At 44.6% G+C, this 13,487-nt stretch overlaps 1 pseudogene; it reads right to left on the reverse strand.

Moving 5' to 3' along the window:
• LOC141736967 (endoplasmic reticulum chaperone BiP pseudogene) overlaps window positions 1–13,487 on the reverse strand; it is a 110,968-nt pseudogene that overhangs the window by 2,430 nt on the left and 95,051 nt on the right.

Consider the following 13,487-nt stretch of genomic DNA (forward strand, 5'->3'; position numbering starts at 1 on the left):
GAAGGGAACGTTTCTGCTTCATCTTTCATTTACTTTAAGTAGTTCTAGCTAACACTGAGGCTTCCCTCCCACTCCAGGAGTTTTCCTTTTCTTGGAGACATCTGTGCTAGCGGATGGCGAGATGCTACTTAGAAACGTGACACAGACACGCCAGGGAAGACGCAAGGTGAAAAGAACGTTAACCTGCTTTTGGAACATGTGATTTGTGTTTATGCACATGCTAGTAAACAACAAGAAAAATAACCCTTTTCAAGAAATAAAAACTCGACTGAATTAGATGAAATACTATAAACATGGTTTACATAAATGCATAAAATTAACTCCTTGGGTCACTGGGCCAGTAAACTAACTCAAACTCACAATGCGAGGCATTCATGCATTCATGGCCAAAAAGGAATTCGAACCACTCGGTGACAGAATTACAGGTGTCAGATTAAGACGTAGTGTTTTTAGACCTACATACAAAAAATTTACAATTTTAAGTTGATTGGATACTATTCCATGAGGATCAGAGGCTGCATTCTTCACAGAACACAGAGCCAGAGTTCATCTGTTTCTAGATTTAGCTGATCCTAACAGCTTATCAAGGCATCAGATCCAGTGGTCCAGGGTCAGTGGAATGCCTCACACCGTAGCAGTGAAGTACTTAAAATAAAGATGAAAAATAAAAACCACCAAATAGTGATTTTTATACTGTAAGGACTATTTTGAAATGTGTAGTTACGCATAGCATTCAACCCAAGTGGCAAATCAAGATCTAGACCATCACCAGTCAAGTATTTCCTTGTGTTAATTATATTTTAGCAGCCGAATGACAGTGTTTTCAAACCCGAAGAAAAACGCTGCTCTTTTTCCAAACGTAAAAAAAGAAAAAAGGGTGAGACTGTGATTTTACATACCGCTTTTGATGTTTCACTCACTGGCTCAGTTTGACTTCTAGAAGAAGAAAGAAAGGTGATCAGAATTTAAAATAAAGCACTTGTACCCAGCAAAAAGCAGCAAAAACAGATTATAAGAACGGATTGTCAAAACATTATGTTCGGATAGTCTACTGAATGTGGAAATTTATTCGTATACATAAACTGTTCTCTCTTGTACACTCAGTGCAAAGAAAAAAAAACCCAAATCACATTTCACCTTTGTCACAAATTACTCCAAGACTTACAGATACAGAAGACAACAGCACAAGAGGAAGTCCTCAGGTATTTTGTCTCTGCTACCTAAGTATCAAAACCATCATGTCTGTACTATATTTTGTGTTCTTAAATAATCAACCATCAAAACAGGAAGGTAACGTTAGCCAGTCTGTATATCCCTAGTATCACAAATAGGGCCATACACAGTACTTTTATTTCTAAGCAAGAACAGTGATGGTCTAGACACTTCAAAGCGCACCTTTACTTAAGCGAACCAAAAATCAGTCATCCGACAAAGACATAACAAAAACGTCAGCAGCAGAGTCTTTAGAAGAGCGTTTCTTTGTGGAAGCCCAAGCACTGTGCTCAGACGGCTACCATATTTAGCCACTAAACGTGTTACATATGCTATGTGGATTCAAAATAGTACTAGAAATGTCACCTGACAGCAGTTTCTAGAATTTTGTTCAACTGAGGAGTCCCGTGACAAAAGAAAATAGCGGCCTTGATTGCCAGAATTTGTTTTAAGATGATCTTGAAAATGCTACAATATTTTAGGAACTATTTATTACATTTGAAAACTTGCTGAGATTCCACATACTCATTGATCCGTATTGCAGAGGCAATTCAAAGGCTGCTGTGGAATTCACGTGCAAAGAGAAAGGCTCGCGCTTCCTGCCACTGCTAGACCACCACCAGGCTCACAATTACAGCCACACAGCTCCCGAAGGGGAGCAAGTACAAGGAAACACTGTCAATGACCACCCAATGGTTTCTTCATCCATTTACCTCGAAGAACATACTACAAGGTGAGTAACACATTTTTGAAGGCCTCTCCACCAGTACAGCATACGTTCATCATTCCCAAACTTTAGCCGCTCTGCCAGTGGCTTCTGCAATGTTTCCAGCTGGAGGAGCAGAAAGCTCATCTGCCTGGTGAATTGTCAATGCTAGAACAGCAGTGCCGTTCTTCCCTTATCCCCACATACAGGTATTTACCTGATCTTTGGAGCTAGCAGCATCTATCCTCTCATTGTGGGGCAGCATTACAATACCAGGAGAGAGTGCCGGAGGAAATGGAGGATGCACGGACAACGCAGCACTAAGCATACACATTTTAATTAACCCGCAGTGTTTAGAAGCACAACTCTGGCCTCCAGAATTACTAGGGAGTACCTGAAAGCACTGCAACAACTACGGCAGTAACATGCCCAAAGCTGACATGCAGAGCCACATAAATTCAGGGGGTTTTGCTTGCAGACACTTCACGAGTACCAGGGTGCTGCTGTACTGTTGGTGCGAGACACAACAGTATCATCGTACTCGCACAAAAGGCTTTAGGATACTGTTCTTTTTCTCTTGCCTTAAACGGACATTGTCTTTAGGAAACTACTAGGAATCCTTTATGAATGAAACTTCTTGTTTGCATTGTTTGCCAGCTGGCAACCCTGGGTCTTTCCTCTATAGCTAGTACGCAAAAAACCCAGATTTGGGCCGTAAGAATACCCTCCAGCCCAAGTGCAAGAAATAGTCAAACACTGAGACTCAGGCTCTTCTGAGATGGGAACAAATCCTAAGATTACACTAGAATGTGTAAAAGCAAACACATAAAATAAGGAATTTCTCCATATGGAGATCCATGTAGAGACCATGGGTCTCAGAACAATCAGCCCCAAGAACAAACCCAACAGAGTCACCTTAAAAGTTGTAATTGATGGAGTTTGAACCCCATGTCCCAACAGGACTAAAAATGTCAGCCTGCTTTGGGGCAGATACATTAAAATCTAGCCCAGGACAACAAAAATTAACAGCAGCTTTAACAAGAAAGATACAAGCTGAAAGCCCTGTAAGCTAATATAAATTTAAAAAGTTAACACACCAAAACCCCTAACAAAGAATACAATGGTTTGTGGATACTTACCTAACAGATGTTTTGCTGGTAGCTTTAACTCCTCCAACAGGGATTCTTCTGACAATCACCGATGAGTTCTTAGGAATCAGGGCATTGTCATCGGTGTATTCTGAAAACAAGAGAAACACAGAAAAAAACCCTAGTCCGTTCATAAGGATTAAGGATTAAGTATTAATACGTAATTACACAGCACTTCAGAGAATCCCCTGACAGATAGAAAGTCTGTCTAGCTTGCCCTGCAACAAAACAGGCACCGAGCTAAAGCATGAAAACGCCATTGCTTCCAGAGCTGTTAACTCAAACAATTCACCTAATGCCACCAGTGCTCAAGACTGAGGGAACGCAGAAGAGACCCTGCCGTCTCTGCCTATTTCTTGGAGCTTCTTCCACCAACAACCACACTTCTCGGCCTCTCAGTGCTTTACATTTGAATGGAGCCAAAACTGGCAGTGCTAGAATTTGCATCACAGAACTTTTGGCCTTTTTTGAGCTTGCTTTCACAAGTAGGCACAATTGGCTCAAACTAAAGTGGTATCTCCCCTCTGAAGCTAATCATCTCCTTTGAATTAAACGTGAAGGGACGTTAATTCTTTCAATTCCCTTCTTGCAGAGCAGAGAGACTCAAACAAAACTACATACGAAGACAGCCTCTAAAAGCCTTTAGAAAACAGTGTGTGCCTGAAGCTACCCGTGCTTTGCCTTGGCTTACACCATGTCAGTCTTTTGAAAAGGAGGAAAGCCTTCTGACCTTTTACATACGACCCAAAAAAACCTGCCCTTACTACCTGAGACACTTGGACTGAGCAAGCTTAAAATGCAAAGACTTTCCCATGAGAATGGTTTTATATTGTACTTACACCAGCTGGATATGAGTAACTCTTTTAAAGTGCTACCCGCAGCCATTCCCTGTAATCTGCCTACGGTTTCAAATGCTAAAAGCCCTTAGCTTTGCAGAACGATGGTCTGAAAACCAAAGATACTGGATATCAAGCCAAGCTCTGTCAGGGAGATTTTGCTCAGGGATCAGACACAAAATAGGAATAGTTCACAATTTAGGCATCATTTTTCAGTATATTCTTCCTATGGGCATGACTTCCTTTGGAGTTAGCAGGAGTTTGTTTTGAAGACATCGCATCACAGCATTACTAAAACCGTCAAGCGCATGCTGTAACACTGAACTCGAGCAAGTTCCGAGCTGCAGAGACAGTCTTTGAAGAGCCCTCTTCTTCCTTAAAACTATTCACCTAAGAGCAGTTCAGAGTCCCATTTTTGGTTTTGTACTTTTTTGTCTTTTGCCTGATAAGCAGAATAGCACATTCTCCAAGGGGCTTGAGACAGAATGGTACAGGCAGGAAAGAGTACTCAAGAAACCCTAGTTCTGGAGTTTACCGTTCTACCACGATATTGTGAGAACATCTATGATAAGAAATTCAGATCAAATTAAAAGGAGGCAAGTCTAAATGCACTATTCTTGAGTATGGGCTTTTTGAAGGGAATTCTGCCCTTACAGAACACGCCTCTGGAGTAAACGTGGAAGAGGACATCCCCCCACCCCCTTTGTAAAATAGGTCCCAACCATCCCTTTGCCTTCCTGGCATCTCTAAAAGCATCATCTCATATTTTTCCACTGATTTTTAAAATCCTGTTTACTTTTACCTCATATTAGCTTTGCTTCTAGTACTAGATTTCCATTGTGAAAAGTAACAGTCACTGAACTGTAAAAGCTTGGAGTACTCAGAAAAATCTGAACAAGGAGGCCATCTTCACTCAACCTTCACTTTGTTCTTTCCAAGATCATTTCAACATTTTGTCAGGACTGCTGCACAGACAAAGGTATAAAATGCAATACTGTATGTCCACACATAGGAATTCCAAACATCCCACTTAGGCAGAAAATCCTGGTCTGTTTTTTTTTTCCTTTTTCTTCTGAAGGTGAGTTTAAGCATCTACATCTGACGAATAACAACTGCAAGTCACGGTTATGCATATAAACCCAAAAGTTGGCATTCATACATGTTACACCAAAACGTATTCCCTAGCTGTGCTCTGAAAACCACTGGGGTATTTTTGTGTTTTCGCATGGAAAACACCCTTACCTTCACTATGTATCTGTGCAAAACCAGTATCTTATGAAACACAACAAATTTATTGATGAACTGGGTGCGGAGAGCACAGCCCCGCAGCTCGGGGACATCGCTCCTCTTCAGGAACAGAGGGGAAAGCTCTGGGTGACAAAGGATGCCAGGACACGCTCCAGAAAGAGAAGATCAGCGCCAGTCCCCCCACCTGAGTGCAAAGAAATAGTTGCACCCCAACAAAATAGTTAAGAAAAGAACCCCAAGCCAAACCCACAGCACAGCATCCCCCTCTACAACCATTTCAGCGGTAGTTACAACCGCTGCACAGCTGCAGGCTGATGGCCCTCCTGGCCCTGTCACTGGACTCTCACTGACAGCAGTTACCAAGGCCCTTTGGGAAGGCTGCACTGTGCGTCACCTTCACGGAAGAGGACCTGCTGCTTCCCTGTGGCTGCCTTTAGCAGCAGAGCCCTCTGGTTCTCCAGCCCACACTTTCCCACCTTGGATGCAGGAGGCACTGGCTTTCAGCCGCTCCTTTAACAGCTGCCTTTGCTGTGCTCCTCTGCTGTCTCCCTTCCCACCGCATCAGTCAGGGTGGGCTTCTTGTCATTCCAGACCGAGCCCCCAGCACATGCTAAAGAAACAACAATTAGCAAATAGGAACTCTACCCATAGCGCATACCTGGACAGCCTATCAAGGTGTAATTGCTCATCCTACCCTTCCCAAGGTAGAGAACAGCCTATACTTTGATCCCGTATCTACCTACTGTACCATCTGTCCTAAAGTTCAAATCGTAATTACCTTTGCAAGAGGATGGCCGTTGAGGAGAAGTGGGCAGTAAACCATCAACGGTTGGAAAAAAGTAGCCAAGCAAGTGGCAAAGGAAGGAGCCGAGTTATCCCGAAGGCCAGCTCAGCCCAACAAAGCTCAGGGAGCTTTGGTCCTCTCTGTCTCCTTCGTAAAGCTAGAAATGGCGCTTTCACCATCAAGCTCCTGTGGGATAGAAGGCAAACTTTTGATGCAGCAGCTGTGTCCTGCCGCGTAGGCTCTGAACTAGCCCTGCTGAAAAAGCTGACCAGCGCACTGGGCTACAAAGAAAAAGCTCCTCTGTAAAGATGGCTTCCGAGACACGCGCAAGAGAACTTGACCAGCAGTGAGCTCACTTATGCAAGTGGGTCTGTTGTTACAAGAAACCAGACGGAAACAAGGTGAAAGCCGCCAAGGTGCAATGAAAGAGGGCAAACTCAGCTACTAAATATGAATGAAGCGTGCTTGCAAAGCGGGTCACGTCAACAACTCCTCCAAAGTGAATGGTAACAGGCAACCTCATGGCCAAAGCCAATAGGTTTCCTAGACTGTAACAGTGCATATGTGAATCGCCTTAGGATGGCATGTAAGGGAGCAAGAATTGTAACACGGGGTCCTTCTCGGGCTCCCAGCCGAGAGGCGCCTTTACCGCCAGCAATAAAAAGGGGGTTTAGCTAATGTGTACGTCTGCTGCCTTCTTCCCTGTACCCACGCATGAACTAGAAGAGAAGTGCAAGCATTTTACCGTTTCTGTAGAAGTTCAGGTCAACATTTAAACAGCCAAAGCTCTGAAGAGTTACGCTGACCCTTACTTAGGCACTTACTTTGTCTCCCTTTGAGAAATAACTAAGCACATTCCCTCCTAGCCACAGTCCAGCATCCAGAAGCATCCAGAACACGCAGACAAACCTCCACCATTTTTTCAGCAATGTTTCAAGTCATGCGATACTTAGCCCAGGACTTCACCAAATGTCACTAAACTCGGAGACTTTGACCCAGCCAGCCATGGCCACGGGGCTTCAGCTCACCATTTCTGTGTCAGAGCCATCAGACAGATGACCCCGTCCTCCTTGAGACACCCCTTGGGGCAGCCGTACCCAGCGCCGGGTGGCTGGATATGGCCTTTGCTCCATGGGGAGGCGCTTCCTGGGAGCAGGATCTCTCACTGGGGCAGTGGGAAGCCCTCCTGAGGCCTGCATGTCTGAGAGACGGCTCTGCACTGCTCCCTCACTCACTAAAACCAGGGGCGGAGGAAGGCTGCCCTGGTGGCCTCCAAAAGAATCAGCTCCCCTGGGCTCCTCTGCGGCCACTGGGCACCTTTGCTGTCAGGAGGCTCTCAGCGCTGCTCTGCCACCGGCCGTCGCCTCCCTGCAGGATGCTCTCCAGCACATGGTACATCTCTGCTTGGTCTCCCTGGGGGGCAAAGATCGAAAGGGAGAAATGGGGTTTGCCTGGCCCCCATTCCCAGGGTGCCACAAGAGAGAGCTGCCACCCCCAAACCGCTGTGTGATGCAGACGCCACACACGAGCTGCAGACATGGGTCAGGACAGCTTTGGGGAGCAGGAGAGCCATTCTGCGGTGCCCTCAGAGCTGGCAGAAAGCAGAGCTGCAGACAACGGGGGGGAAGCCCAGGGCAGCCAACGGCAGGGTGCGGCACCTGCAGAAATGCCCGGCTCCTGCAGCCTCGGCCCCGGGGCTGCAGCTCGGGGCTGGCACCGGCTGGGGCTTTGCTGGGAAAAACCAGGCGAGAGTCACCCTGACGTCCCACACACGTACCTCGTGCCAGGACCTGCCAACCCGTCCCTCTGCCCAGCACCGCCACGGGATGCAGAAAGCAGCGCTGCTGGCCCTGGTGTGGTCCTGAGCCATGTCTCAGCAGACGAGTCCTTAACCAGCGTCTCTTGCCCTCCATCTCTTGCCCGCTCCTCACCAGCACTTCTCCTCCCTCCCCTCCCTGACCAGCTCCCCCCTGCTCTCCCCGGCCCTCTGGCCCTTCCCGCCCCTCTCCCCCAACCCCGCTGCCCTCTCCCCACCTTCTCTCCCTCCCAGCCGTGCTCCAGGACCTGGCCCTGGGCGAGGGCAGCCGCGGGGAGGCGGCCATGGTTCCCGCGGGGTCAGAGGGCAGGAGGGGGCGCCCCGGGGCACGCTGGGAGTTGTGGACCCGGCACGAGGCTCCCGGCGGCCATCTTGTGTCGGCTGAGGGGAGGCTGGCACAGGCCGACAGGACAGATCTGCAGAGCCGCGAGCTGCGGTGAGTCCTGGGCCCTTGGGTTCCTGTCAGCCCTCTTCTGCCTCCCTGTTCCTCCCTGCCCTTCCCCTTTCCCTCTGGGTCCTGTTTTTCGCCTCCCTGTACCTCCCTTCCTCTCTCTTGCTGTGCTCTGCTCCCTGTCCCCCTTTCTCTTTTCTCCAAGTCCCTCTCTCTCTCTGTCATCCTTCCTCTCCCTCTACTTTCCCCGTCACCCTTCTTTCCTGCTCCCTGGGCCCTTGGTTTCTCTCTCTCTCCTCTGCACAGAGGCCCCAGGCTGAGTGTGCAGATCGCACCGTGCAGTGGGGTCAAACCCATATGGCTACTGGACAGACCTCTCTCTCCCTGCTGAGCATAGAGTAACTAGGATTGGGGTTTTTTTAGCCGCCTCAATTAAGCGACTCCAGTTAGATAGGATGAACCCCAGCTTCAAAGTTTTACTCTGTTTTTTTTTGTTTACTCTGGGACCAGTTAATGAAGATATGCCACTACTATGTACTGGTAAACAGTGGGTCCACTCATTTGTCTTCCTGTTATGTCCACAATGAACAAACAGGCTCTGTTAAGACTAGCTATATAACATGAGCTTGACAAACTATCTTGTTTAGTCACTGTGAACCAAATCATGCTTGCTTTACTTCCAGGATTGTCCCCCCAATCATTCTGCTTGCATGAGAGGCCCTTCAGATGAGCTTCTGTTTTTTGCATTTTCCCTGGGCTATGCCATTAGCTGGGATTTGACTGTTAAGTAGAAGATTAATGTCAGGCAATTTTAACACGTAATCTGATCTGGAATACTTGTTTACTGGAATTGTTTACCCAATAGTAGATCGTGGAGAAGATCAAGTCATTTATTGTTGTATTCAAAAAAAAAAAAAAGGTTCTGAATGTGAATTGAAAACCGTTTTCTGTATTTACTTACCTTTCTGTTCTGATGTATTTACTGGTGACTGTCTTTATTCCAAGTCATGGAATTCATAGAGTCGGTTCTGTGTGAGTAGCACGCAGTCAGTTTGGTTTGAACTAAGCCGTGGGCAGAGCACTAGCGTAAGGTTTGGACCCAGAAATGTGCACTCTTGTGGGCCTTGTGTCAAATCATCTATTTGTGCACAGAAATAAACCACACAAAATTATTTTCTAAAAAATTTCAGGCTGCCCTTAGTTTCACCTTTGCCTCTTCTCCGCTAACCAGCATTATTTTCCCTGCTACAAGGTACACAAGGAGTTACATTCTGGGTAAGAGCTAGAGTCAGGGGGATTTGTGTTTTCATTGCTGTTTTGCCCTCAGAGGGCTGCTGAGAGTCATGGTCACTGTCTTTTCAATCTTCTCAACCTCTCCTCTTCTGGGGAGGAGCAAATAAGCAAGCCAGTATCAGGATGTCTTTTTAAGGGAAGAAGCTTAGTTGAAGACAAGAGGATGTATTTACACCGAGACTGATACAGGCCCTTTTCTGTGCCTTCATTAACTTAAACAAAGTCTGAGCTGAGCGGAACAGAGCATGTGCCTCTCATGTTCCTGCACAGGGGCTATAGGGTAGAAATGCATGGAGTTCACAGCACCAGGAGGGACAGTGCCTCACAAGAGAGTGGGATTTTCCTGAAAAGGGAGGAACGAGCTGAGAAAATAAATAAAAGTGGAGGGAAGGATCGGGCTACTCCTGCAAAAAACCTTTCCCTTTTGTCAGATCTACGGGTGCAAGTAAACAAAACCCAAATCCTTTGGCAAGTTGGAAGACACCTTGTGACCTTTCACTTCCACAAGTTTTATGCAAGTTTTGACTTACTTAGGGGGTGGATGATGAGAGGGAGTAGACAGCTGAGATAAAATTTAATTTACTTATTAATTACTTGCTAAACTTTGTGTCAATTAAGAAATAGCGCTGTTGTGAAGACAGAGGGGTCTTGTGGCCAGAGAGGAGACTGCTAAACTAGGTTGATAGTCTCTCCCAATCAGTCTTCCTTGTCCGTTTCTCCTTTTCACTGATTTCTTTGACTCTTCCTTGTGCTACTTCCCTCTTCTTAAAGCAAGGATAATTTGAATTCATATTCTTGCAATGCCGGTACCTCTTTCTGTGATGTTCTTCAATGGAAGGGTTTGAGGCAAGTGACAAATACCAACACGAAAAGTATATATGCAGTGGTGTTATGCACATGCCTGGAATATTGTTGACATTTCTGTCATTATAGGTACTAGGTATGGGGAGTGTCTGTTGCCAAGATCATATGCATAGTTAGCATCTTATATTTTGCCTGTAACCAATCATCTGTCCTACGAGAGTATTGCCTGGACCTTTCCAGTGCGTCTCTAATTGTGGTGTTTAAAGCCTGGATAGCTCTCTGTTGGAATGGGAGCCATCACCGGCAGAGCAATCACTACCTTTGTTCGATATTATTTGCGCTTGACATTAGGATGAAGGGAATTTGTTTGGAATTTCTCGCCAGCTGGTTGTGTTAGAAGTGTGGACAGCTGTAATGTGGTGGTGCAAGCATAAGAAACTGAGAAGTTGTTTTGTTTGTTATAGCAACTGAGTGGGCTGATGGCTGAGCACAAGCCTCCTATAGATAAGATGAACAAAACGGGGCCTCAGTTGCGGGAGCTGAGCCCAGGGGAAGGTTTTTCTATCCAAGAGGAATATGTGGCAGCTGACACCCTTTAGAGTAAAATTAAGGAAGAAGTCAAAAAGCGCGCACTGGCACTGGATGAAGCCATTTCTCAGTGTACCCAGGTATCAATTTAAGTTTAAAGTATAATTGGGTTCATTCAAATGGAAAGATACGCAGACATTGTCATCTTACATGTCTGTATCAAGACTAAATTTCTGTTTTCTCTGTATTTTTCAACCTAAAGGCCTGTGAATGTTCGTATCACTGCTTATGGCCTTGATTTTTCTATTTCTTGAGGGGTTATAATTTGATATATTAGTATTAAGACTGCTGCAGTTGAAAAATGGTATTGCTTCTTAATTTTGAAGTAAAAAAAAAGGAACATTTGGTCTAAAAGTGTGAGATTTTATTTTCACTTTATTCTTTTTTCTCTTGCTGGTCCGTTACTAGCTGATGCTTCCTTTGTATATGGATGTCACTGTTGATCAGTTAACTTGAATACAGTCGTGTCTCGAACTTGGCAGCTTTAGTTACAGTCCGTTACCAACGGAACTAGAGGGTAGTTTGGCAGCGGTACCAGCATTTGGTCTTCGTTGCAGACCCACAAGAACTTAACGTAACGTGTGCTTAAGCTGTTATGTAAAAGTATTGCGAGCAAAATTAGACCTCACAAAATGTTGTCGTGAGCATAAAATTCAGATCACGTCCATAAAAGCTGCCCATCTTAGATTCATCAGCCTATGCAGTGAACCTCGGCAGAGGATTGTTAGGTATCACGTTTTGGAGACTTTTAAATATTGAGTTAATTGTCATTAAACCCAAGCTGAAATTCTTTTACTCAACCCCAAATTCAGAAAAGAGCTCAGTAAAACTGTACATGAACCCATACAAAAACCGGAATAAAAATGGTTTGTTCTATACCGCTCCTTTGATAGGAAGCTCCCCCTTTTCTGTGTTCACTGGAAATTAAGTGCTATATTCTGCTCAGGTCCAAAATACTAACTAAAGAAATACACCTTAAAGTTCTCATCAAGTCGACATTCTAAATCATTTTTGTCGTAGGTCATTGTACTTCATGTCATATTCCTAGCCCCTACGGACTGAGTTTAAGAAGCTAAGGAAGAGAAGTGACATATTATCCTGCTTTTGAACTTGTTATAGACATTATGTTTTACTTTAGTCATTCTAAACACCTTCCTTATTCACACCTCTGAAAGATGCATGGAGCTGCACATTTGAAAATCAAGATATTTACTTAGCATTGGAGTCCCTGCTTTGTATGCGGTAGACATTAACATGTTGTACTGGCTAAGTACAGAAAGCAAGAATAAAAATGCATTCTTTGGTAACAGGTAGAGTATAATCAGATGTTGAGAAAATGCTTAATTATTTACGCAATACATTAAGGTTCATTTTCTGTACATTAAGGTATATGCAGATGGCAAAGCAAAACATTGTAACGCCCGGAATGTAATTTTATATAATCTCTTTTTTTATCAAGATACATAAATATATATTATTAGGGCTCTGCACTACGATGGTTTACGTCAGTGTTTGTCTAGACAGTCCTGGAAGAAGAATTATTTAACTCTTCAGGTTTTAAATTATTTTAAGTTGCACTCCGCATCAAAGGCACCACATAACCTGTGGAGCCATGTTACATGTTAACCTATGGAATCATGTTACAGAGCTGTAATTGAGTTTCTGGACACCTCCCTGGGCTCAGTCAACTGTGGGTCAACATAACACACGCCGTTGTGTGCTTTTAGTTGCAGAAAGTAACGTTCCTTTACTGCAGTAACAAGCATCGCCTGGGCACTAACAAACGTCTTTTTGAATGACCCTACATATCGAATCTTAACCAGTGGTTATATGCCAGTATATTGGTCCTGATATGAAAAAGTATGCATACACTACTCAGGTAAACAGCTTGCTAAAATGATGAAATGGCTCATGAAAGAGCCGATGAGTCATGGCTCTCCATCTTCAGATGGAATGTCTCAGGACCGAAACCAGACTTCATAGTAAAATTCTTCCATCTGAGAGGAAGTACCATTTTGCAAGGTCATTTTTGTAATTTAGATATTGAAAGAGGGGAAGAACCACGAAGGGCAGTATTGCAAGTGGCACATACATATGTTGGCTAGAGATGTTAAATATGTTAATTTTAAAGTAGCTTTTTCCAAGAGAATTTCAAATGCCATTTTTCAGTTGGTTTTTTTTTTCCTAATTTCTCTGCCACTTTTTTCTGTCCTTTACCACCCTACCAGTTTCATGACAAGACAGATCCAACTCTTGAGAGTCTGAAGGGCATAGTTGAACGTCTGAGGCAGCCACCTTCAATCTCAGCAGAGGTTGAGAAGATTAAAGAGCAAATCAGTGAAAATAAGAACGTGTCAGTGGATCTGGAAAAACTTCAGCTGGTGTATGAGACGCTTAAACAGAGAGGGAAGGAAATGATTGCTCGCTCAGAAGGAGTCGATAAGGATATATCTGCTAAAGGTAATAGAGGGAGGAAAGTTTCATGTAGTGGAAATGCAGCAAGCTGCAGCATATAAAAATCTTCATTTCTGATGACCACTGATCCGGGGATTGTGTTCTCCTGGAGAAGCTGGAGAAGATGTATAAAAGCAAAGTATTTGTTTAAAATAATTCATCGTGGATATGACCGTTGTTTTATTTTTTAGGGTTATGGTGGCTGTT

The sequence above is a fragment of the Larus michahellis genome, unplaced genomic scaffold (genome assembly GCF_964199755.1).
Source record: "Larus michahellis unplaced genomic scaffold, bLarMic1.1 SCAFFOLD_78, whole genome shotgun sequence".
Lineage (NCBI taxonomy): Eukaryota > Metazoa > Chordata > Aves > Charadriiformes > Laridae > Larus > Larus michahellis.